At 43.6% G+C, this 27,971-nt stretch overlaps 1 pseudogene; it reads right to left on the reverse strand.

The window, feature by feature from the left end:
* Positions 1-27,971, reverse strand: part of LOC124039616 — a 306,037-nt pseudogene that overhangs the window by 34,968 nt on the left and 243,098 nt on the right.

Here is a 27,971-nt window from a genome sequence, read left to right on the forward strand (position 1 = left end):
AACCACACTGCCCTAACCCATCTGGACAAGAGAAATACCCATGTGAGAATACTGTTCATTGACTACAGCTCAGCATTTAACACCATAGTACCCTCCAAACTCGTCACCAGACCCTGGGTCTCGACACCGCCCTGTGCAACTGGGTACTGGACTTCCTGACGGGCCGCCCCCAGGTGATGAGGGTAGGTAACAACATCTCCACCCCACTGATCCTCGACACTGGGGCCCCACAAGGGTGTGTTCTGAGCCCTCTCCTGTACTCCCTGTTCACCCACGACTGCGTGGACATGCACGCCTCCAACTCAATCATCAAGTGTGCGGACGACACTACAGTGGTAGGCTTGATTACCAACAACGAGACGGCCTACAGGGATGAGGTGAGGGCCCTCAGAGTGTGGTGTCAGGAAAATAACCTCACACACAACATCAACAAAACAAAGGATATGATTGTGGACTTCAGGAAACAGCGGAGGGAGCACCCCCCTATCCACATCGACGGGACAGTAGTGGAGAGGGTAGTAAGTTTTAAGTTCCTCGGCGTACACATCACGGACAAACTGAATTGGTCTACCCACACAGACAGCGTGGTGAAGAAGGCACAGCAGCGTCTCTTCAACCTCAGGAGGCTGACGAAATTCGGCTTGTCACCAAAAGCACTCACAAACTTCTACAGATGCACAATCGAGAGCATCCTGTCGGGCTGTATTACCGCCTGGTACGGCAACTGCTCCGCCCACAACCGTAAGGCTCTCCAGAGGGTAGTGAGGTCTGCACAACGCATCACTGGGGGCAAACTACCTGCCCTCCAGGACACCTACACCACCTGATGTCACAGGAAGGCCATAAAGATCATCAAGGACAACAACCACCCGAGCCACTGCCTGTTCACCCTGCTATCATCCAGAAGGCGAGGTCAGTACAGGTGAATCAAAGCAGGGGCCGAGAGACTGAAAAACAGCTTCTATCTCAAGGCCATCAGACTGTTAAACAGCTACCACTAACATTGAGTGGCTGCTGCCAACATACTGACTCAACTCCAACCACTTTAATAATGTAGAAATGTATGTAAAAATATATCACTAGCCACTTTAAACAATGCTACTTAATATAATGTTTACATACCCTACATTACTCATTTCATATGTATATGTATATACTGTACTCTATATAATCTACTGCATCTTTATGTAATACATGTATCTCTAGCCACTTTCAACTATGCCACGTTGTTTACATACCCTACATAACTCATCTTATATGTATATACTGTACTGTATAACATCTACTCCATCTTACCTATGCCGTTCTGTACCATCATTCATTCATATATCTTTGTGTACATATTCTTTATCCCTTTACACTTGTGTGAATAAGGTAGTAGTTTTGGAATTGTTAGGTTAGATTACTCGTTGGTTATTACTGCATTGTCGGAACTAGAAGCACAAGCATTTCTCTACACTCACATTCACATCTGCTAACCATGTGTATGTGACAAATACATTTGATTTGATTTATTATTAGTATTGGATAGACAAAAAAACGAAGTTTCTAAAACTGTTTAAATGATGTCTGTAAGTTTTACAGAACTCATATGGCAGGTGAAAACCTGAGAAAAATCCAACCAGGAAGTGGGAAATCTGAGGTTTGTAGTTTTTCAACTCAGCCCCCATTGAAGATACAGGGTGATGTTAGTTATTTTTCACTTCCCACGTCTTCCACTAGATGTCAACAGTATTTAGAACCTGTTTTGAGGATTCTACTCTAAAGGAGGGGCTCATAAGGGCTCTTTGAGTGAGTGGTATGGCAGAGTGCCACAGCCTCGGTCTGGCGCGCTCACGTGAAAGGTAGCTTTGTTCCACTTAATTTGTACAGACAATTGAATTGTCCGGTTGGAACATTAATTAAGTTTTATGTTAAAAACATCCTAAAGATTGATTCCATACTTAGGTTGGCATGTTTCTACGGGCTGTAACAGAACTTTTTAAACTTTTCGTCCGAAGTTTGGCGAGAACTGAACGCGCTTTTGGATTTGTTTACCAAATGCCATAACAAAAGAAGATATTTGGACATAACTGATGGACATTATCGAACAAATCAAAACATTTATGGTGGAACTGGGATTCCTGGGAGTGCATTCTGATGAAGATCATCAAAGGTAAGTGAATATTTAAAATGCTATTTCTGAGCAATGTTGACTACCCAATATGGCGGGAATCTATTTGGCTGCTTTGTTGTCTAAAGGCTGTACTCAGATTATTGCATGGTTTGCTTTCTCCGTAGTCTTTTTGAAATCTGACACAGCGGTTGCATTAAGGAGACGTTTATCTAAAGTTCCATGTATAATAGTTGTATCTTTATCAATGTTTATTATGAGTATTTCTGTAAATTGATGTGGCAATATCACCGCATGTTTTAGAACTACTGAACGTAACGCGCCAATGTAAACTCAGTTTATTTTATATAAATATGTGTAACGTCGTTCTTCGTTTGTGGAAAGAGAGTCGGACCGAAATGCAGCGTAGTGGTTACTCATGTCTTTAATGAAGAGATTGTGATACATGAAATAACTATTACATATACAAAAACAACAAACAGAATGAAAACCTATTACAGCCTATATGGTGAAACTACACAGAGACAGGAACAATCACCCACGAAATACAAAGTGAAATCAGGCTACCTAAATATGGTTCACAATCAGAGACAACGAGAATCACCTGACTCTGATTGAGAACCGCCTCAGGCAGCCAAGCCTATACAACACCCCTAATCAGCCACGATCCCAAATACTACAAAACCCCAATACGAAATACAACAATAAACCCATGTCACACCCTGGCCTGACCAAATATATAACTAAAACACAAAATACTAAGACCAAGGCGTGACATTATGAACTTTATCAAACAAAACATACAAGTATTGTGTAACAAAGTCCTATGAGTGTCATCTGATGAAGATCATCAAATGTTAATTGATTAATTTGATCTTTATTTCTGCTTTTTGTGACTTCTCTGTTTACCTGGAAAATGGCTGTGTTTTTCTGTGGCTTGGTGGTGACCTAACAATTGTTTGTGGTGCTCTCGATGTAAATCCTTTTTGAAATCAGACACTGTGGCTGGATGAATGAGAATTGTATCTTTAAAATGGTGTGAAATATTTGTATGCTTGAGGAATTTTAATTATGAGATTTTTGTTGTTTTGACGCCCTGCACTTTCACTGGCTATTGCAGGGAGTCCTAGAAAGGTTGAAAAATATAGCTGCAGAAAGCTGTGGTAGCCATGCTGGTTAAGTGTGCTTTGAATTCTGAATAAATCACAGAAAGTGTCAACAGTAAAGCACTATCACACCACCTCCATGCTTCACGGTGGGAAACACACATGCGGAGATCTTCCTTTCACCTGCTCTGCGTCTCACAAAGACACGGCAGTTGGAACCATAAAGCTCAAATTTGGACTCATCAGACCAAAGGACAGATTTCCAGTGGTCTAATGTCCATTGCTCGTGTTTCTTTGCCCAAGCAAGTCTCTTCTTACTATTGGTGTCTTTTAGTAGTGGTTTCTTTGCAACAATTCAACCATGAATGTGTGATTCATAGTCTCCTCTGAACAGTTGATGTTGAGATGTGTCTATTACTTGAACTCTGTGAAGCATTTATTTGCATTTATCTGCTATTTCTGAGGCTTGTAACTCTAATGAACTTATCCTCTGCTGTAGAGGTAACTCTGGGTCTTCCTTTCCTGTGACGGTCCTCATAAGAGCCAGTTTCATCACACCGCTTGATGGTTTTTGTGCACTTGAAGAAACTTTCAAAGTTCTCTTTGCTTACTTGAGCTGTTCTTGCCATAATACCGACTTGGTCTTTTACCAAATAGGGCTGTGTTCTGTATACCACCCCTACCTTGTCACAACACAACTGATTTGCTCAAACACATTAAAGCACACAACTTAACAAGGCACACCTTGAATTTAATTGCATTCCAGGTGAAGATGGTTGCGAGAATGCCACGAGTGTTCAATGCTGTAATCAAGGCAAAGGGTGGCTACTTTGAAGAATCTTGATTTGTTTAAAACTTTTTTGGTTACTACATGATTCCATATGTGTTATTTCATAGCTTTGATGTCTTTACTATTATTCTGCAATGAAGAAAACAGTAAAAATAAAGATAAATCCCGGAATGAGTAGGTGTGTCTAAACTTCTGAATGGTGTGCGGGAAGAGGAGGAGAGCGGGTAGGAGGATTGTGGGTTTAAGCAGGAGCCTGATCATCATCTCATTCCATCTGAGAGCTATGCGTGTGCACAGACACACACTGGCTGACCTTTATGTCTAAGCCCAGGCTGGTGTTGTACTTACATCCACGTAATTTGCATTAATGTAATCGGAGCTCTGCTCTCCCTCGATAGCCTGCAGCCGGACGCGGGAGTGATCATCTGGATAAAGACAGGACAGAGAGAAAGAAAAAACAAGAGAGGACGAGAAAACAAGGCCCCATTAGTAATATTGATGAGACAGAGAGGAAAACACAGGTCGGCTATCCCTGTGGAGGAGAGTGTCCACCGAGTTTAAGGTCATCAACTCCTGCACATACTGCAAAACTACCTAGCCACTGTGCTGATGTCTAACATATGCCCTCTAGAACAAAGTCTTTCCTGGGTTAATAAGTTGATTTAGTCCCTATTCATTTGGATACCAGTCAACAATTATTTGTAAGATAACTATGCTGTTCAGTTGTTCAGTTACAGATTTCAGTTATTGTTTCACCTTAGTTGTTGTTGGGATTCAAAGTGATGGATCTGGGCACAGTAAAAGCCCGTATCACCAGTTAGGTGCAGAGAAGTTTGGGCAGTCAACTACTGTGACGTGTGACTCTACTTAATCAAATTCATCACATGACAGAGCTCGGTTGTGAAACAAGTGTCTCTCCATTAGTCATAACAATTCATTATGACTGATAGGAGAATGATCTTCTCTGATCTCCTCCTTTCTCTCCCATTGCACAGAGGAGATGCTAACATACTCTGAATGATTTATTCACTAATTATTATAACCGGCAGAAAACTGTCAGTCCCCCCCAATGTGCCCTCCAGCTCATTGGTTGTTGCGCCATGTGCAGCACTGCGATTGGTCGGTTGCTCATTTGCAGGGACAGGAAGTGTCAGGAATCTTATTGACATGGAAATAACTGGGGCGGTCACCTCATTACTGATGGGGTTGTGTGTGTGTGTGTGTGTGTGTGTGTGTGTGTGTGTGTGTGTGTGTGTGTGTGTGTGTGTGTGTGTGTGTGTGTGTGTGTGTGTGTGTGTGTGTGTGTGTGTGTGTGTGTGTGTGTGTGTGTGTGTGTGTGTGTGTATCGGAGTAGGCCGATGGGGAAAAAATAAATGTGTGAAATGGTTCTGTAGAGAAAGATGGAACCCTAGGCCATGTTAAGGCTCATTTTCATAATTGCCATGTCAATTAGGACCGCCTGTGTTGTATCCACATGCACATTCAACGTGGTTTGGAATGAGGATCATAGCTTCAAGACACATTTTTCATATGATCCTATCTTTATGTTGTTTTAAAATAACAGACAATATATCAATGACATTTTTCACAATAATGTTCACAAATCCATATCTAACCATTAGGGGATTGAATGACAACAACAAATACTGGTGACATATCATTTGTACCCACATGCAATGATGTTTCCGTATCGGTTCTTCATCCTGTTCTCGTCTTTCTTGGCAGAGTCCCATGGTGCAGACTGTCCTTCAAAGAAGCTCTGTGGAGAAAGAAAAAGAGAGAGAGAGAGATTGTAAATACAACCTATATTTATGTTTATTTATTTTCCCTTTCATACTTCAACTATTTGCACATCATTACAATACTGTTTATAGACATATGACATTTGAAATGTCTATTTAAACAAAAACTTTTGTGAGTGTTTACTGTTCATTTCAATTTTTGTCCTTTTGTTTATTATCTATTTCACTTGCTTTGGCAATGTAAACATGTGCGTTCCAATGCCAATAAAGCCCCTTAAATTGAATTGAGAGAGAGAAAGAAAGAGAAGACATGAAAGGTCCAAAGGGTTAGGAGGTCAGCTCTTTAAATGACAACCCAGCAGCAGATCCTGTCGGGTCAAAAGAGGAGACACATTATTAAAAATAGAGATATATATCTATCCACATCATTATTAGACATGAAAGGAGACAGGAAAATAGCCTTCTGAGAACCTTTCCAGAAAAGGTGCCCATTACGCTGGTGCTGTAAGCCAATCAGAATCGTCCTCAACGAGGTAGAACACCAGTCCAGCACAAACTGTACCAACATACTCCTCTAAAGGACACGTTCCCCCGAAAAATAACATGAGATGAAATAGAATAAAAACAACCACATATAGACACTGGGCTGATAAAACCCTACTCTGCCCGAGCAGAGCACCTCATGAAAAATTTATCATATTAGTTTTTTGCCATTCTGATCTCGCACCGGGACACGCAATTAGGACTAATTATTAAAATAAACATCAGCACTGGAGTGGTGCTGGTGAGGTGTCCTCCAGCTCCCTCTTCCCCTGTAAGTTAATGTCTCCTCCAGCTGCCTGCTGCCTCTTCCCCCGTAAGTTAATGTCTCCTCCAGCTGCCTGCTGCCTCTTCCCCTGTAAGTTAATGTCTCCTCCAGCTGCCTGCTGCCTCTTCCCCCGTAAGTTAATGTCTCCTCCAGCTGCCTGCTGCCTCTTCCCCCGTAAGTTAATGTCTCCTCCAGCCCCCTCTTCCCCTGTACGTTAATGTCTCCTCCCTCCAGCTGCCTGCTGCCTCTTTCCCCGTAAGTTAATGTCTCCTCCAGCTGCCTGCTGCCTCTTCCCCCGTAAGTTAATGTCTCCTCCAGCTCCCTCCTCCCCTGTAAGTTAATCTGTCCTCCAGCTGCCTGCTGCGTCTTCCCCCGTAAGTTAATGTCTCCTCCAGCTGCCTGCTGCCTCTTCCCCTGTAAGTTAATGTCTCCTCCAGCTGCCTGCTGCCTCTTCCCCCGTAAGTTAATGTCTCCTCCAGCTCCCTCTTCCCCTGTAAGTTAATGTGTCCTCCAGCTGCCTGCTGCCTCTTCCCCCGTAAGTTAATGTCTCCTCCAGCTGCCTGCTGCCTCTTCCCCTGTAAGTTAATGTCTCCTCCAGCTGCCTGCTGCCTCTTCCCCCGTAAGTTAATGTCTCTTCCAGCTCCCTCTTCCCCTGTAAGTTAATGTCTCCTCCAGCTCCCTCTTCCCCTGTAAGTTAATGTCTCCTCCAGCTTCCTCTTCCCCTGTAAGTTAGTCTCCTCCAGCTCCCTCTTCCCCCTGTAAGTTAATATCTCCTCCAGCTCCCTCTTCCCCCGTAAGTTAATGTCTCCTCCAGCTCCCTCCTCCCCTGTAAATTAATCTGTCCTCCAGCTGCCTGCTGCGTCTTCCCCCGTAAGTTAATGTCTCCTCCAGCTGCCTGCTGCCTCTTCCCCTGTAAGTTAATGTCTCCTCCAGCTGCCTGCTGCCTCTTCCCCCGTAAGTTAATGTCTCCTCCAGCTCCCTCTTCCCCTGTAAGTTAATGTGTCCTCCAGCTGCCTGCTGCCTCTTCCCCCGTAAGTTAATGTCTCCTCCAGCTGCCTGCTGCCTCTTCCCCTGTAAGTTAATGTCTCCTCCAGCTGCCTGCTGCCTCTTCCCCCGTAAGTTAATGTCTCTTCCAGCTCCCTCTTCCCCTGTAAGTTAATGTCTCCTCCAGCTCCCTCTTCCCCTGTAAGTTAATGTCTCCTCCAGCTTCCTCTTCCCCTGTAAGTTAGTCTCTTCCAGCTCCCTCTTCCCCTGTAAGTTAATGTTTCCTCCAGCTGCCTGCTGCCTCTTCCCCTGTAAGTTAATGTCTCCTCCAGCTCCCTCTTCCCCCTGTAAGTTAATGTCTCCTCCAGCTCCCTCTTCCCCTGTAAGTTAATGTTTCCTCCAGCTGCCTGCTGCCTCTTCCCCCAGTAAGTTAATGTCTCCTCCAGCTGCCCCTTCCCCCTGTAAGTTAATGTCTCCTCCAGCTCCCTCTTCCCCCTGTAAGTTAATGTCTCCTCCAGCTGCCTGCTGCCGCTTCCCCTGTAAGTTAATGTCTCCTCCAGCTCCCTCTTCCCCTGTAAGTTAATGTCTCCTCCAGCTGCCTCTTCCTCCTGTAAGTTAATGTCTCCTCCAGCTGCCTGCTGCCTCTCCAACGGGTTTCAAGAATGTATAAATAGATCATAATGATGCATTGTCATTTAGCCGTATCCATCCAACGTTCCTTCCGATACCTCTCTCAGCCCCATCAGACAACTGATCTGATTAGCTCTGATTGCCTGCAGTGGAGCCTCTTTTGGCCAAGGAAGCCGCTTGCTCCCCCCATATCTCTCCCTCGCACGCTTGTTCCCCTCAATGATAAAATGACACAGAACTCGTTCAGAGGACAAGAAGCCTTGATCAGTGCTCCAAGTGGATAATGGCAAGCAGCCTGGTCCCCATGGCGAGGAGCCCCACTCTCACGGATGTCGTCTTCGTCCCCCTCCCTGCCCGCCCACACCACCGAGTGCCAGACGTAATGAGAGAAATGGCACTTCCACTCGATATCAAATAACAACATTTACATTTGTGGTATTTTCTGTGACTGCCTAAGAAAATATGCCATTTCTTAACAGTCATCGATGACAGAAATCAGTCTTTGGCAAAGCTTACATGGCTGTTTGAGTAGATGAGGAATGAGGGAGAAATCAGAGAGGAGGAATCAAGTTTGTATTTTCCTGAAGACGTCTTTGAACAAGGGAATCAGGTATACACGCTGTGACGTCACCTTGAAAGGAGTTTAAACGACTAGCATTATCACATGACCTTTTACCGGCCACATTGGGTATGGGGAGAAACCTGCCGTCGCAGGCCTTGTAAACCGCCACTACAAGTGACACTTTGAAGGGCAGGCCATATTTGAATGCAGATTGCTTTTTCTCTCTTCGAATGCCTCAGAATTGGATGCAGTAAAGAGACATTAAACACAGTTTAACGCATATTGACAACGTTGAGGCACTTAAGTCTTCCTCTGTTTTCTCTCCATTTCTCCTCTCTAGATTTTGAGTTTCAAAGTGGCGCTGTTTTGTTATTCATCGATGCCATGTTTCTTTCAAGACAGCTGTCTTTTCATGTGCAGGAAGTGACACAGAGCAGCCATGGCGAGCGAGGCAACCTGGGGAGGAGAGGAGTGCTAGAATGACTGACGAGCACCTTTCTTTACGCTCAGCTTCCTCTCTCTCCCCCCCCCCTCCCGGGGAGGAGAGGAGTGCTAGAATGACTGACGAGCACCTTTCTTTACGCTCATCTCTCTCTCTCTCTCTCGGCTCTCTCTCCCTCGCGCTCTTTCTCAACTGTGTTATAATGAGATCCGTGGTCCAACACTGGAGCGCGGTGGGGGGAGGGGCGGGAGAAGAACGTTGCCGCAAACTACTTTAGACACCCGTCAAACTTCAGGGGTGAGCGGTGTCAGAGGGAAAAAAAGAGCTTCAAGAATAAATCATTTCACATTGTCAAAATAGTTTGGGGAGAGTTAGAGAACACAAAAAAATGATTAAGTGACGTGAAATGCACCAATGCTGGCAGGTGTTCAACTATTCATATTTGTACTTTAGAATTTTTTCATGTTCAGGTGTGATATTGAATCTCTAGTTTAGAGAAATAATAGATTTTGCAACAATGTCTACTGTGTTTGTAATACTTCTATGCTAATGTAGAGATCAAGGGAAAACCCAAAACTGGGTTTCAAGAAATGTTAAGAGTCTACAACATGCTTTTTCTGAGCCTGATAATCACCCAAACATTGGCTGCTAATGAAAAAAGGTCTAGTTAAATATAAAAGGTATAATATTGAATTATTAACATCCATAGCAGCCTTGCTGCAAGATGTGGGGGAATTACAAGTCAAATAGTTAGGAGGCAGCCCCAGGCTTCATCTAACCCCATTGGCAGTATCATACTAATTCTCCATTGGCCAGGTTTTCCCACCACCTGCCAGTAAGCCTTAACGTGATTGGTGGGAAACAAGTAATGAATTCAAAGCACTGCATACTTTTCCGTCTCAAACTTTTTCAAAGTTTCACACAGGTGATTTTCATTGAAGTAGACCAATGGAGATGAGATCTATGGTCCACTCTCACGGGCCCGAATCCAAACAAAAGTGCTCTCTTATCCCAAATCTTATCCTAAACAAGCGAGTGAACAAACAGTGTGGAAGCCATTGTTCCTGCGGCTCAAAGGAGCTTCTGAATGGCTGTTGATGTTCAGTCTCTCACTCAGGTGCGACACCAACCCCTTTTGATTCTAAAACCCCCTTGTGATTTCACCCTCAACGCTACTGACTACAGGGCCACAGAGACTCTGAAAACACTCCTCAGAGGCACCAAACGTGGTAGGGCCTTAGACAAAGCTTCAGCAGCAAAACAGATCCACTGGGTTTTTACCCCACACAACGCTTCTCAAGTGTTTACCAGTAGGCAGCAAAATCTGGCATAAATACAAAGGCACATTTCGGCAATTAACATAATGCTTGGAAGATGCTGCCCGTATGAAGCCAATCTGAGGAGAGAAACAGTGTGTTATGATGACATGAAAGGTAAACCGAGTTGGATGTTGAACAGTGTGTTACAGAGTAAGATGGTGTAGTGGTTAGGGAGGTGCATATGAGGGAGGAAAAGTAAGGGCCATTCATGAATAACGATCACAGCAAAATCTGCATATTAATGGCTGATTTAGGTACAAAGTAGGTTGATCTCAGGAACTCAATTGGTTTCAACTAAATATGATCTGCAAGTCTTAATATTTTGGTTTTTGAATGCAACGTACCCAGAGGGCAAGCTGGAGCAGTTACAGCCTTTCAGGAGTAAACATTTCAAATGGCTTCTGACTGCATTATCATCAAAACAAATCAAATGTGTTTTTTGCCTTTGAAGAAGAGGCAGGCCTGAACTGGAGCAGGCCCATTTACTGTGTGTCTGGGATGAATGCGGAGTGTGTTTTGTCTACAAACACTTCCATTAGATGGGACCTCTGGTACGTGCTGTTGTGTCGACAGAACGACACTCATTTTACTGCTCTTTGATTCTCACTGGCCACAGGGGATTCATTTGGAGCAGAAAAAAAGGTTGTTTTTCTAGTATTTTAAATGCATGTTTTTGGACACAGACAATCAAATCAAATGTTATTTGTCACATGCGCCGAATACAACAGGTGTGGACCTTACCGTGAAATGCTTACTTACATGCCCTTAACCAACAATGCAGTTTTCAGAAAAACAAAAATCAAAGAGCAACAGTAAAATACAAGTAGCGAAGCTATATACAGGGGGTTCCGGTATCGAGTCAATGTGAGGGGGTACAGGTTAGTCGAGATAATTGAGGTAATATGTACATGTAGGTAGCAGTAAAGTGACTATACATTGATAATAGAGGGGGGGGTCAAATCAAATAGTCCGGGTAGCCATCAGAACAGCAGGTGTAAAAGAAAGAATTATGATCAATATCGCAGGAACCAACTCTACAAGATAGGAGCTATAGGTTGTATGCTAGCTGCATCTAGAATACTACGACAAAGCAACGATATAAAAACAGATTTCACAATCAAACCAAAAAGGGGACTCGCTTACCTGGTTTATCTTTCCCATAGACAAAGTTATGGAATAACAAGAAGCATGGAATCGGGGGAGAGATTAGAATTGATCAGTTTAGTTTGGTGCTCGGCTCGTCATGTCTAGACCATTTACACCGAAGACAGTGGTAGCAGGAAAAGAAAAGAGAACGACGTCTCTAACTTTTAGAGGCGTTGCAAATAGAAAGATAGAAAATGTTTGTTTTTTAAACAGTGAAGTGAAGCACTTTCAGATGGAGGGGTGGAAGGGGGTGGGCATAAATTATTACACACTATTTTTTCCCCCCGACTGGCAATACTGTATTATTGCACTAGTAGCCTAAGCCTTCCATCCATATCCATAATGAATTGAGCCCTGAGGGTAGCACCAAACCACAGGGCCCGGGTATTGGAGCTTGAATTATTGATTTGATTCCTGTGTCGTTTATTGTGTAAGTAGTGGGTATAGCAAAGTAAAGGATAAGATGGGGGGGGTTGGTGGATAGTTTATTACAGGTAAATAACCTCCGTTGAAAAAGGTAGAAACTCCCTTGTGATGGGTAGGAAGGTGAGCGAGGTAGCTTGTGTATACTGTATGTACACACACAAACAACTATGTGCATTCTAGCACACTCCCACACACAAACGTAACACCACAATCACACACTATGTGCTGAGTGGTGAGGGAATAAGACACTGCTGTGACATTCGTTAGGTCTGTCATCAGCTTCTGGAGAGAAGCGCTGTTCTCAGCTAGTTCGTTCCCGATACAGACTAGGCATCGCTGGCAGCTCGCAATGGTCTCAGCCGTTAACACAAAGTCACAGTCTCAGAAATCCCCCTTACGTGTGTGTGTTTATTGAATGTGCGTGTGTGTGTGTGTTTTTATTGAGTGTGTATGTGTGTGCGTGGTGTAGGATTTTCAAGATTTAGAAGGCAAATTTTCAAACCTTGGCGGTTTAGTGTTGCTAGACTAAATGGATGGTGTCCATGAGGCAGTAAGATCTAAGCAGTGTGGCGTGCAGTCAACAAACTGCAGGAGCCCAAACACTAAGCCAGAGAAATTCAGTGGTGACACAAACATTCGAACGGGAGGAGTGTGTGGACACAGAACTAGTGCATTTTGTGCACTAATTGCTCATGACAAGTTCATTCACAAAGACCAAAAGTGCAACTCCATGCAGAAACATCTAACAAACAAGGAATCTAAACACTAAAGAAAAGAGAAGGAAAGCAACAAACCAGGAAAGAAGGCAAGCATTAAAAACAACAAACCAGGAAAGAAGGCAAGCATGAAAAGCAACAAACCAGGAAAGAAGGCAAGCATTAAAAACAACAAACCAAGAAAGAAGGCAAGCATTAAAAGCAACAAACCAGGAAAGAAGGCAAGCATTAAAAGCAACAAACCAGGAAAGAAGGCAAGCATTAAAAGCAACAAACCAGGAAAGAAGGCAAGCATTAAAAGCAACAAACCAGGAAAGAAGGCAAGCATGAAAAGCAACAAACCAGGAAAGAAGGCAAGCATTAAAAACAACAAACCAAGAAAGAAGGCAAGCATTAAAAGCAACAAACCAGAAAAGAAGGCAAGCATTAAAAGCAACAAACCAGGAAAGAAGGCAAGCATTAAAAGCAACAAACCAGGAAAGAAGGCAAGCATTAAAAACAACAAACCAGGAAAGAAGGCAAGCATTAAAAGCAACAAACCAGGAAAGAAGGCAAGCATTAAAAGCAACAAACCAGAAAAGAAGGCAAGCATTAAAAGCAACAAACCAAGAAAGAAGGCAAGCATTAAAAGCAACAAACCAGAAAAGAAGGCAAGCATTAAAAACAACAAACCAAGAAAGAAGGCAAGCATTAAAAGCAACAAACCAGAAAAGAAGGCAAGCATTAAAAGCAACAAACCAGGAAAGAAGGCAAGCATTAAAAGCAACAAACCAGGAAAGAAGGCAAGCATTAAAAACAACAAAGAAACACAAAAAAGAAGAAAAAGCAAAATAAAATAAAGACAAACAGGGACCTGTGTGCTTGGTTTGTTTCAGAGTGAGGGAGCCTACAAAGACAGACAGACAGACTGGTGACGTGGAATATGTGTATACTGGACATGGTGGTTTGTGGGGACACTGTGGTATGTGGGGACACTGTGTGCCATGTGAGAGAGGACAGGGGGGACACTACACTAGTCAGACAGGCAGGTAGTTGGGGCTCTCACCTCATACTCCTCCTTAAAGCCGTAGCCCTCGGCACACTTCATCTGGGTGATGTGCTGGAGCAGGTCGGCCACGCGGATGGCCGGGTGGAGCTGACCGGTCTGGTAGGGAGGAACATCCGCCACCTCCCTCTTCTTCTTATAGGAGTGGCTGTGGGACTGGACCAGACTACTGGTGTCACTGGTCATGGTGTGATTCTCATCTGGAAACACAGAGGAAGGACAAGGACACACAAACTGGTCAGGACTGGGGTGCTGCACAACCCCACAGACAGAGGAAAGGAAACACTGTTGACATTATAATGGATGAATACAAGGTCACAATATAAAGTTATTCAATGACAAAACATGAAATGAAAAGGAGTTACTTATAAACTACGTCGTGCTCAACTAGTTATTTCAGTGCTGTAAAACGTGGTGAAGACAACATAATGGATCTTGTATTATAACACTATGTTTCAATAGATGGTGCCCAGTATCTCTATTTACATCTATTTTCTATGAGGGGAAAGAGCTGGCTTTATTTCTATTGACGCTAGAATAGCCCTCAGTTCTGATAACGCTAGCTTGTGGCTAACTTCTCAATAAAATCCTTTCTATCCTCAGAATTTGACCAATGGCAAAATAAGGTTGCACAAATGATGGAATGGCGGCGGTGAACGGATGACGTGGGTGCACGATCAAATGAAGTGGCTACCTTGGTTGGTAACTACGTCTAACGGGAAAATCGTAACACAAAATGTCAGAGGCGTGAGACCCCCATTCAACAAAGGGGGGGGGGGGTATGTCACAGTCCACATATGCATGAGGCAACACTGTCCAAGGGTGGAGTCAGACCGCCATGCTAGCTAATAGCTTCACAGGAGGAAGGGGGGCGTGAGATGCGCTAACACAAGTGCATGCGTGGCAACAAGATGGGAGAGCAGCCCCCAAGGCAAGCCCCTTTTCAATAGCATGAGGCACACACACATCTCCTCACCCCAGAGAAAACAGGGCAGACTGGCAACTTACCATTAATGGGCACTTTATTAGAGGACATAACAGGTTAAATGTGAAGAAGAAAAGAAGAGAAAGGAAACAGGGTATAAGCAACAATATAAAGTTTAGGCATGAGCACCTGCACAGTTTTAATTTTCTCTAGCTGTTTCTAGGCACCAACATTTTTTTGCCATTCCGGGAGTCCTGATCAAAGCAACTATTCAGTTCAATTGGACACCTCTCAGAAAGCTAGATTTGGGACACTTTAGTTGGGGTTGTGTTAATTTGGTTGGAATCACCTAGAATTGGCCATTTCAATTGTAATCAATGCTGATAATTACATGATAAAGAACCAAAACATTTTGTTTATTTAATAACATTTTCATTTGACATTTGCCAAATCAGTTTAACTAACTTGACCTATATTGTCAAAGCCAGAATGATCCTGCAGCAACAGGATTTGAACCTTTAGTCCATAATGTTGCTTGATCTGGCCAAAAGTAGGCTACATGAAAAGTGCAATACTCTTAATATAACTGTTTGTTAGTGTGGGTTTTTAGTGAATTTCTGTAAATTTATGAAAATTCTCAGCAACAAAAGGGTGATCAAATTAAGATCCTACATCTGTGGTAAATCATCTCCTGATCACGTTTGAAAACCTCTCTAGAAAACAAGTGAAACCACTAGCTTGCCCTTTTCCTAGGTACTGTAAACGGTGAATGTGAACTATTGGGACTTGCCTGGGGAAACATCTAGAATATCACCCATGCCATGCTTGCTTGAGACACTGTTGTGCTTTTTAGCTCTGTCTACTACTCTAAAGGGTTAAATCTGGTTAAAAGAAAATACATTTTAGTGTACGTTAATATTTTAAATGTCTACAGGTGGTGTGCGTATGTTGTCTAATGTACCTGGCTGCACAACAAACAACCTACCAAGACAAGGTTATTGAAACTGCAAGTTTCTCTAAATGAAAGGGTTGGAACTGACAATTATTGTTCTGAAGGAGTTGACAAGGGTCGGCTAGGCAATAGTTACATTGGCAAAAGTGGATAATTCCTTAGCTTTGCCCAAGAGCTTTCCAATGTTTGCCACTTCTCTATATGGTCATTGCTATGGCGATGGGAACTTCTTTCTGCTATGGCGATGGGAACTACTTTCTGCTATGGGGATGGGAACTACTTTCTGCAATGGGATGGGAACTACTTTCTGCTATGGCGATGGGAACTACTTTCTGCTATGGCGATGGGAACTACTTTCTGCTATGGCGATGGGAACTACTTTCTGCTATGGCGATGGGAACTACTTTCTGCTATGGCGATTGGAACTACTTTCTGCTATGGCGATGGGAACTACTTTCTACTATGGCGATGGGAACAACTTTCTGCTATGGCGATGGGAACTACTTTCTGCTATGGGGATAGGAACTACTATCTGCTATGGGGATGGGAACTTCTTTCTGCTAAGGCGATGGGAACTACTTTCTGCTATGGGGATGGGGAACTACTTTCTGCTATGGGGATGGGAATTACTTTCTGCTATGAGGATGGGAACTACTTTCTGCTATGGCGATGGGAACTACTTTCTGCTATGGCGATGGGAACTACTTTCTGCTATGGCGATGGGAACTTCTTTCTGCTATGGGGATGGAAACTTCTTTCTGCTAAGGCGATGGGAACTACTTTCTGCTATGGGAACTACTTTCTGCTATGGCGATGGGAACTACTTTCTGCTATGGCGATGGGAACTACTTTGTGCTATGGGGATGTGAACTACTTTCTGCTATGGCGATGGGAACTTCTTTCTGCTATGGCGATGGGAACTACTTTCTGCTATGGCGATGGGAACTACTTTCTGCTTTGGGGTTGGGAACTACTTTCTGCTATGGCGATGGGAACTACTTTCTGCTATGGCGATGGGAACTACTTTCTGCTTTGGGGTTGGGAACTACTTTCTGCTATGGCGATGGGAACAACTTTCTGCTATGTCGATGGGAACTACTTTCTGTTATGGCGATGGATACTTCTTTCTGCTATGGCGATGGGAACTACTCTCTGCTATGGCGATGGGAACTACTTTCTGCTATGGCGATGGGAACTTTCTGCTATGGGAACTTCTTTCTGCTATGGCGATGGGAACTACTTTCTGCTATGGCGATGTGAACTACTTTCTGCTCTGGCGATTGGAACTACTTTCTGCTCTGGCGATTGGAACTACATTCTGCTATGGAGATGGGAACTACTTTCTGCTATGGCGATGGGAACTTCTTTCTGCTATGTCGATGGGAACTTCTTTCGGCTCTGGCGATTGGAACTTCTTTCTGCTATGGTGTTGGGAACAACTTTCTGCTATGGCGTTGGGAACTACTTTCTGCTATGGCGTTGGGAACTACTTTCTGCTATGGCGATGGGAACTACTTTCTGCTATGGCGATGGGAACTTCTTTCTGCTATGACGATGGGAACTACTTTCTGCTATGGCGATGGGAACTACTTTCTGCTATGGCGATGGGAACAACTTTCTGCTATGGCGATGGGAACAACTTTCTGCTATGGCGATGGGAACTTCTTTCTGCTATGGGAACGTCTTTCTGCTATGGCGATGGGAACTTCTTTCTGCTATGGCGATGGGAACTTCTTTCTGCTATGGCGATGGGAACTTCTTTCTGCTATGGCGATGGGAACTTCTTTCTGCTATGGGGATGGGAACTACTTTCTGCTATGGCGATGGGAACAACTTTCTGCTATGGCGATGGGAACAACTTTCTGCTATGGCGATGGGAACAACTTTCTGCTATGGCGATGGGAACTACTTTCTGCTATGGCGATGGGAACTACTTTCTGCTATGGCGATGGGAACTACTTTCTGCTATGGCGATGGGAACTACTTTCTGCTATGGCGATGGGAACTACTTTGTCTGTTTGTATGCATGCTTTCAGTTTGTTTGCTGTGCCACTCCCCCTCATCCAGTCCACATTGTCTGTCCATGCATATGAGAGGTCATAGACATACGTGACGTCACACGCACGACACGGAATGCGGATGGGATGGAGTGAATTAGCCAACCTCAGCTTGATTAGAAAGAAACAAAACCTTCTGGTCTGACATAAAGAAGAAAAGCAGGCAGGTATGAATGTGTGAAAGCCATTATCAGGAAGAAAAAAAAAACAGTCCAAATTACTCTGACTCTCTCTCTCTCCCCCTCCCCTTCCCTCAAATGCACAGCACCTCGTCTATTTTAGAGTAGGCTATCTCTTAGTTGGTCTGTAAGCATAAGAAATGTATTGTAGGAAAAAAATAAAGAATGTTTTCTCACCCAAGATAGCGGTTGGCACAAAGGGATCTGCCCACACCGCAAAACCAGTGCAGAGTAGGGGGTTAACAAAGAAGAGAGAATATAGCAGTGAATAGGGTGACGTGCTCTCCCCTCAGGTGAGACAGCAGTATAGCAGAGCAGTAAATTGTTATTACAGTCAACAAGAGAGGCAAAGAACCCCCCCCCACCTCCCATGGAAGAACAGCATAAATAGCTCATAAGTAACAATATGAGAGATTATAACTAAGTCAGTTTAATATCATGTCCAACAAAATCCATTGAATTTCCTTATTACTTCAAATCGATCTACCAATATGGCTAAATATGGTTCTCCCAAGTAGGGGCCGGAAATAGAATGCTGAAGTGCAAACGCTATAGAGCAATTAAAACTGCAGGCAAAAAGAGAACAGGCATCATTACAGTGTTTTGCAGGCCACCGTTAGATCAAGCAGAACGTTTACCAAACAAAGGCGCCTGGATCGGCATTGGCCATTCATTAAAAGGTCAAAGTTGAAGGGGTCACTCGGAGATCAAGGGTCATAAGAGGTCAAAGAAGGTGGTATTAGTGTTAAAAGGAGTTTGAAGAGGTAGTTTACCTGGGTAGTAGGAGGTGGGTACAGACGTGCTGAGTGTGTTAGTCTTCATGGTGAATGACGAGGGCGAGGAAATGGCTTTTAGCAAGAGAGAGAGAGCAGTCAAACAGAACGGTCAATATATTAGTGAAGGAAGAAGTAATAGTACACAGTTGAAGTCAGAAGTTTACATACACCTTAGCCAAATACATTTAAACTCTGTTTTTCACAATTCCTGACATTTAATCCTAGTAAAGATTCCCTGTCTTAGGTCAGTTAGGATCACCACTTTATTGTAAGAATGTGAAATGTCAGAATAATAATAGAGAGAATGATTTCTTTCAGATTTGATTTATTTCATCATATTCCCAGTGGGTCAGAAGTTACCATACAATCAATTAGTATTTGGTAGCATTGCCTTTAAATTGCTTCACTTGGGTCAAACGTTTCGGGTAGCCTTCCACAAGCTTCCCACAATAAGTTGGGGGAATTTTGGCCCATTCCTCCTGACAGAGCTGGTGTAACTGACTCAGGTTTGTAGGCCTCCTTGCTCACACACACTTTTTCAGTTCTGCCCACAAATTTTCAATAGGATTGAGTTCAGGGCTTTGTGATGGCCACACCAATACCTTGACTTTGTTGTCTTTATACCATCTTCCCAACTTTGGAAGTATGCTTGGGGTCATTGTTCATTTTGAAGACCCATTTGCAACCAAGCTTTAACCTCCTGACTGATGTCTTGAGATGTTGCTTCAATATATCCACCTCATTTTCCTTCCTCATGAAGCCCTCTATGTGAAGTGCACCAGTCCCTCCTGCAGCAAAGAACCCCCACAACATGATGCTGCCAGCCTGTGCTTCACGGTTGGGATGGTGATCTTCGGCTTGCAAGACTTCCCCTTTTTCCTCCAAACATAACGATGGTCATCATGGCCAAACAGTTATATTTTTGTTTCATCAGACCAGAGGACATTTCTCCAAAAAGTACGATCTTTGTCCCCATGTGCAGTTGCAAACCGTAGTCTGGCTTTTTTTGCCGGTTTTGGAGCAGTGGCTTCTTCCTTGCTGAGCGGCCTTTCAGGTTATGTCAATATAGGACTTGTTTTACTGTGGATATAGATACTTTTGTACTTGTTTCCTCCAGCATCGTCACAAGGTCCTTTGCTGTTGTTATGGGATTGATTTGCACTTTTCGCACCAAAGTACGTTCATCTCTAGGAGACAGAATGCGTCTCCTTCCTGAGAGGTATGACGGCCCCATGGTCCCATGGTGTTTATACTTGCGCACTATTGTTTGTACAGATGAACTTGGTACCTTCAGGCATTTGGAAATTGCTCCCAAGGATGAACCAGACTTGTGGAGGTCTACAATTTATTTTCTGAAGTCTTGGCTGACTTCTTTTGATTTTCCAATGATGTCAAGCAAAGAGGCACTGAGTTTGAAGGTAGGCCTTGAAATACATCCACTGGTACACCTCCACTTGACTCAAATTATGTTAATTAGCCTATCAGAAGCTTCTAAAGCCATGACAGTTTTCTGGAATTTTCCAAGCTGTTTAAAAGGCACAGTCAATTTAGTGTTGGTAAACTTCTGACCCACTGGAATTGTGACACAGTGAATTATAAGTGAAATAATATGTCTGTAAACAATTGTTGGACAAATTACTTGTGTCATACACAAAGTAGATGTCCTAACCGACTTGCCAAAACTATAGTTTGTTAACAAGACATTTGTTGGAGTGGTTGAAAAACAAGTTTTAATGTCTCCAACCTAAGTGTATGTAAACTTCTGATTTGAAAATCTGAAGGAATCAAACAATGCAGCCTGTTCCCTGACACAGTACATTTAACAAGTGGACTAATGTCAAAAACCTGAGACGTCTGCTAAATTACTCAAATGTAAATGTAAAATGTACTGTTCTGGTTAAGGTTATGGATACAAACACGCCAATGGTTTTTTAGTGACAGTATTTTGGTTTGTGTAAGACAACGCGCTGTGTTCATACAACATATTTCAGCCGAATCAATAACGTTCAGCCAGTTGGTTGATAAAGCCGGCGGAGTATGCTGAGCTTTGGTCGCCGTGTTTGTCGGTCGCCATTCGACAGCTGCCTTGATAAGTTGGGTACAGTGGCCTAGCTGTCAGTCAAGGATATTGTGATAGACAGCAGGATAAGGTCACGGATGAATGGCCCTGTCGTTCAATGAGAGCATGTTTACTTATTAATATCCAACATTTCCTGGGCCCATCCACTCTGCCCGGCGACACGCCAGACGGACCTTTCAGGCAGAAATGGCGTTTCACTCCTGCAATATTAAAAGCACGCCAAACGATCAAAGACATGTTTGCAGTCGCATTCTTGCTCCAGTCCCCTTTTTCTTTGACAGACAGAGGAGAGGAACACGTGGCGGTGAGGGGAGAGAAACATAGCTATTGACCCTGGCACCTCCTAGCCTTCAGAGTTTAAAGAAAGACAGAAAAACTCTGTTTTCACAGTTTGTGACTTACTTAGCCTACAGTCTCCAGAAACAGAGATACAAGGTCTAAGAAATATCATCATAATAAGGGGTGCCTTAATGTCTTATAGCTGGTGAGGGGTGGGGCATGTGGATGCAGAGGGGGGTAAAAGGGGAATATCATACGGTGATGAGACCTGCTGACCCAGCATGCAGAGCTGTAGGTGCTGACTTGGTCTGGGCCTGGGGATCACTGTTGGTGGGGGGGATTAGGGGATTGTATCCCAGCCAGGGCCAGCTGTCCCTGGGGTGAGAAGCAAGGCCAGCTGGGGTGGATCTACTGAGCCCATTGGGGTTAGTGCTGTTTGGGGTGCACATGGGGACAGGACCTGTAGGACCTAGAGCCAGTGTCCGTGTGTCAACACAGGATCTCCATAGAGGCAATAGTAGGGAAATAAAAGGCTAGAAAGAGATGGATCATTAGGTAAGCAGGGTTTAGGAAGGCTCAGGATCAGAAACAAAGATTAAGAGCATTTGGACAGCTTTGGAAAATTAACGCATTAAGATCTGAGACCGACACTCCTTATTTAAACGCTGTATTTGCAAATTGAGGTTGAGCTCAGTAGTGTGAAAAGCTCTCTAGACTCCCCAGCCACCCACCAACCAACCCACAATGCCCTGGTGTTGGACACTCACTTCTCCCGTTGAGTGTGTGGCTGTGGGTGTCCATGAAGGAGATGGCCTCGTCACAGTTGGTGCCCTGCTCCGTGTAGCTCTTGTCCATGGAGTTCACCATCACCGTCATCTCCTGCCGCGTGCTGCTCATAGTCTCCTTGCGCTTCTTGGCCAATTTCCTGGTTTCATACCAAACACAATAAAAAGAAGAGACGAGAAGGTCAGGTTACTGGAGATGACCACAAAGGGAAAACACCGGAAGGTTATGGGCGACACAGTTAGCGATACACTCAGTACATACAGAAATCAGCCTCATATTGAAAAGTTCCACTTCTCACATCATTCATTTATTTATTTTGCTTTTTTTAACCTTTATTTAACTAGGCAAGTCAGTTAAGATCAAATTCTTATTTCCAATGATGGCCTAGGAACAGTGAGTTAACTGCCTTGTTCGGAGGCAGAACAAAATATTTTTACCTTGTCAGCTCAGAGATTCGATCTTGCAACCTTTCGGTTACTAGTCCAACGCTCTAACCACTAGGCTACCTGCCGCCCATACCTTCATATCCATTTACAACTAACATTTGTTTTACTTGAAATACTTTAATGGATTTGATTGAGCCTGCTATTTAAACCCAGGTCTGCTCTGGTCATTCTTAACTTTAGGCTAGCCATCCAGAAAAACTCCTCATGAAACCGAGATAGACCGCAGAGATAAAATCTAGTCTGCATACAAACAGTACGACACCTGCATAATGCCAAGTCAAGAAAACTCATTTTCTCATTCAAGACAGAGGCCACACTGCATATTTTGCTGTCATATCCCATCTTGTCCACAACATGGACACAGACTCCCAAGTAAACACAGGCCGAGATCTCAGTCCCGGGCGTTGATGTGGTGAACTGAGAGAGATTCTAGGAGACAAGGACACCCTTAAATACCTGCTGGCCCGCTCCTTCACTCCCTGCTAATGCCATCTCCTGAGGCTCCATGTCAGCAGCAAGGGCAACACACACACACACACACACACACACACACACACACACACACACACACACACACACACACACACACACACACACACACACACACACACACACACACACACACACACACACACACACACACACACACACACACACACACACACACACGAGAGAAAGAGAGAATATGCTGATGAACCACCAGAAAATTTCCCAGGCACGGCTTTTGCCTGCAGCGAACAGACGATTCCAGGGAGGCGCCCCAGAGAGTTGCCCGACTGTCTGCTGTATGCCTGGATGGGATACTTAAAGCCTGGCCAGTTCAGCTTCAGTCCTCCATTGCAGAGGGAGACTGTAGAGTAGACGTTAATTGTGGTTGTCAGAAAGGGGGGACTGTTGTGTTTTCTTGCGGGGGCGACACAGGGGCCAAGGGAGGTTCAAGCATCGAGGGTTGTCATCCTACAAAACAGTGCTGTGGTGCGGATTCAGAATGCTGCGAGATAAAGATAATTGAGAGTGGGGCTGGTTCAGAGAAATACAATATGGCGCGCAAATACTCACATTCAGACTCATACATACACGCTGTCCCTCTCTCCCCTTACCTTCGTTGGCCTCTATTTTTGACAGAGAAAATGACAATTTTCATGGTATTGCTTTGTGCACTGACTTTACTGAACTCGGGAGAAAACGAACATTGTCGCTGGGTGAGTACATCTGACAATGTGCTCTCCCATCCATTAGACATTTTGTCTGCAGGAACTCACTTTTTCCACTCGGTCCACTCGTCCAAGTGCCGATGTATTTGTGGCATGATGTGAACAGTACGAATGTGTCACTACCAAAGTCTAATGGTTTTAAATTACTGTTTTGTATTGTCTGGAAACTCACTTGTAGAATTTGCTTGCAGTAGGTCTCTTAAAAAAAGAGAAGCGGTGCAAGGTTATTAAACAGAGGTGCCTAGTTATTCTTCTTTTGTTGATATCAGGTAACGTGCAACCTAACCCTCGCTCTGATAGGCAAGGTCTCCAAACCCACTCTGATTTTAAATCAAGATCTGGTTTTGGTATTTTTCATTTAAATGTACGCAGCCTGTTGTCAAATATTGATGGAGTTAGGATTTGGGCTAAATCAACTGATGCAATTGTGTTTTCTGAATGTGGCTATATATGTAAAAACTAAATTCCCTGTAAGTGTGGCAAAGTCTGAAACTATTTGTAAACAGTTGGAATTTCTTGCTTTGAATATTGAGGTTTCAAAGGGTCTCTCTAAAACTGTGATTGGCCGTTATAGACCCCCCTCTGCTCTCTGTGATACATTTTCTTCTTTGATGCACCTTATGTCTAAACTGCTTTACAGTGAAATGATATTGATTGGTGATCTCAACTCGTGTTGGTTAAAGCCGATGTCTGATGATTTAAAAATGTTTTGTTTCACCCATCCGCCCAAATCTTAAATGCCCAGATATATCTACCCTGATTGATTTGATATTGACAAATGTTCCACATAGATATTCTGCGGTTGGTGTTATTTGTAATGATTTAAGTGACCATTGTGCTGCTAGAAATACTAAAAGGTTCCTAAGACAAACCCACGTTTGATTCGTAAGAGCAATTCAAAGTGTTTAAATGAGCAGGCTTTCTTTCATGATTTGTTTTTGTTTTATGTGGAAACTGCCTGGAAATTATTTCATGATGGTTTTTTCCAAATAATAAACAAACATGCCCCATTCTGCAGGTTCAGGGTTAAAGGGCGGGAAATCCATGGTTTTCTTCTGAGCTGTCTTGTACTATTCATGACCGTAATCTAGCCTGGGCTAAAGCAAGGAAATTATGTTCTGATGCTGATTGGCTTATTTTTAGGCAGTTACGAAACAAGTGTCCTTTTCATCTCAGGAAGACCAAGTCTGAATATTTTATGTATGTTACCACTGATAACCTGAATGACCCTAGAAAGTTTTGGAAGGCTATTTGGTCTATGTCTGGTAACAGTAAAGTTAATGAATTACCGTCATGTGTTTTGAAGGACTGTTGCTGTATATGACAAAACTGAAATGCTGTATTGTTTCAATGAGCACTTTGTATCATCTGGTAGGCTGTTTGATTCAGTGTCCCCTGTCTCTGTACAACCCTGTGTGGATGAACCAGTGAGAGCTGGTCAAACTTTTAGCTTTTTGCCATTCTCAGTGCAGGAGGTACATAAAGCCCTGAAATCCTTAGATCAGAGAAAACCTGCAGGTCCTGATCTTTTGGATCCCTGCTATTTAAATCTGGCAGCTGATTTCATAGCTGATCCAACGATCTGGAAATCAGCATTTGCCCTACCACTTTTAAAAGGGGGAGATCCAACTTTTAAATAATTATAGGCCAATCTCAAAGCTGTTACCCCTGGTGAAAATACTTGAAACCCTTGTGAGTGAACAGCGAAAATAGTTTTTATTTACTAACTCTATTTTATCAATCAGGCTTCAGGAAGAAGCATAGCACAATTACAGCATCTATGCAGGTTTTAAATTATATCACTGAAGCCCTTGGCAAAAAACAGCACAGTCTCACTTTTTATCGATCTCTCTAAGGCTTTTGATACAGTTGATCATGCTGTACTAAGGCAGAGTATAGGTCTTTCAGAGCATGCAGTTGCATGGTTTGCTAACTATCTGTCGGATATAACTCAGTGCACACAATTTGATGGGCTTATGTCTGTTAAATTGCTGTCTTTAATGGTGTGCCCCAAGGCTCTGGACCTGGTCCTCTCTTATTCACTATTTATATAAATGATTTAGACAACAATGTCCAAAATGCGCAACTTCATTTTTATGCTGATGTTACTGTTATTTACTGTTGTGCCTCGTCTCTTACAACAGCTTTCCAGAACTTGCAATCTGCTTTTTATACTGTTCAACAAACCTTGTGTCAATTGAAGCTTATCCTCAATACTGACAAAACTAAACTAAAGCAGGAAATAGACCTCAGAAACTTTCACCTATTACTACCTGTCAGGGCAAGGAGATTGAGGTTGTAACCTCATATAAATATCTTGGAATTTTAACTGATGACAGCCTCTCTTTTAAATTGCATATTCAACAACTTGCAAAAAAAAACAGAAGCTGAAATTGGGATTTTATTTTAGGAATAAGGCCTGTTTTTCTTTTGAAGCCAGAAGGAGGCTAGTAATCAGCTACATTTATGCCTTTACTAGACGATGGGGAGATCAATTGACACCCTTTCCCATGGCACTTTGAGATTGATTTTAAACTGCAAAACCCTTACGCACCACTGCACTTTGTATACCAGGGTTGGCTGGCCTTCTCTAGTCACTCGTAGGCTCAGGCACTGGTGTACTTGTATTTACAAAGCCATTTTGGGTTTACTACCTTTTTATTTGGGCATTTTTATTGTTCCAAAATGTGGTGGGTTCTCTCTTCGTTTGCTGGACTTTATCCTGATAACTGTTCCAAATGTCCAAACTGAATTTGGTAAAAGGGCTTTTATGTACTCTGCGCCATCGTCTTGGAACACCTTACAAAATACTTTTAAACTGGAAGAACCTGTCCCGATTGGTATTTTTAAATCACTGATGAATGATCTTGAGACTGATTCCATGACCTGTCAATGTTTTTAATTTGCTGTTTTTTTTTTTAATTAATTTTTTTTCTTCGTGGTATCCAATTGTTAGTAATTACTATCTTGTCTCATCGCTACAACTCCCGTACGGGCTCGGGAGAAACGAAAGTCGAAAGCCATGCGTCCTCCGAAACACAACCCAACCAAGCCGCACTGCTTCTTAACACAGTTCGCCTCCAACCCGGAAGCCAGCCGCACCAATATGTCGGAGGAAACACTGTGCACCTGGCTACCTTGGTTAGGGCGCACTGCGCCTAGCCCGCCACAGGAGTCGCTGGTGCGCGATGAGACAAGGATATCCCTACCGGCCAAACCCTCCCTAACCCGGACGATGCTAGGCCAATTGTGCGTCGCCCCACGGACCTCCCGGTCACGGCCAGCTGCAACAGAGCCTGGGCGCGAACCCAGAGTCTCTGGTGGCACAGCCACAGCTGCGATGCAGTGCCCTAGACCACTGCGAGGCCTGCTGTTTTTGATTTTGTTATACTCTTGTGAATTCTATGGTTTTTACGAGGTCACTTGTAGTTTTTCATGTTGTTTGTCTGTAATTTTTGTAATGACTTGGTGCTGCCTATCTTGGCCAGGACGCTCTTGAAAAATAGATATTTTAAATCTCAATGAGCCCTTCCTGGTTAAATAAAGGTTAAATATTTTTTTTTAATATGGCATCAGCCACTCTAGTATTATATGCATCATTATATGCATCTCTATGGGGTGATGACTCACTGTTGAGAATCGCAAACTGGCCGATGAGGCAGATGACCAATAAGAACGTCTGCTTTTCCAGCGGCCTTTCCCTTTCCTTTTGAGCTGAAAGCTTCCATTGACTTCATAGAAGTCTTAAGTAAAAACATTGGGTTTACAAATGGGATCCATTTGCTACTTTTCTCTTTTTCCTCTACAAGCTTAATCAGGCAAAAACGTAGCGTTTCAGAGCTGTCTCTCTCCCTCACTAATGCTCCTTTTCCGCAGCGCTCCAGCTGTATGGGTCGACAAAGAGTGTGTGTGTGAACGATGCTTTGCGAGCGCCCAGCTGGCAGTAACAGAGAGACCTTGGTGAAGCCTTCACTAGGGGCTATCCACTCCCAACAGCGCCCATCAGTCCCCCTCTGTGTTGTGATCACTAGGCTTTATGGGGGGCTGCGAGGGTGCAGTGTATGTCCCGTTTGCTATGCCAGGGTGATCAGTGGGGGTGCCAAGCATTTTGCCAGCCTTGAGATGGCGCTGTGATACCGGGATCTGCGAGGCTGGCATTGGTCCCTGCGGTCTTTGGCGAGAGCCAACTTTCCACCAAAACACAGAAGCAATACCAACCTTTCCTGACTATTCCTCACTAACAACTCCTGAGTGAAATGCCCCAGCCTCCTCACCAACTATCAGCAGCAGATAACAAAAATCTAAGGGGACGCTGCCCAGGGAACCTGTTACTGAGAATGAGAATTTCTCATTTGCAGGTGGGTAGTAATTGCCTCGGAATCCCATCAGCCTCTGTAGTTCCAGTAGCCTAGGTCCATTAGAATGCAGCCAGAGGTATTAGAATGCCA

This window comes from Oncorhynchus gorbuscha, linkage group LG07 (assembly GCF_021184085.1).
Source record: "Oncorhynchus gorbuscha isolate QuinsamMale2020 ecotype Even-year linkage group LG07, OgorEven_v1.0, whole genome shotgun sequence".
Taxonomy (NCBI): Eukaryota; Metazoa; Chordata; class Actinopteri; order Salmoniformes; family Salmonidae; genus Oncorhynchus; species Oncorhynchus gorbuscha.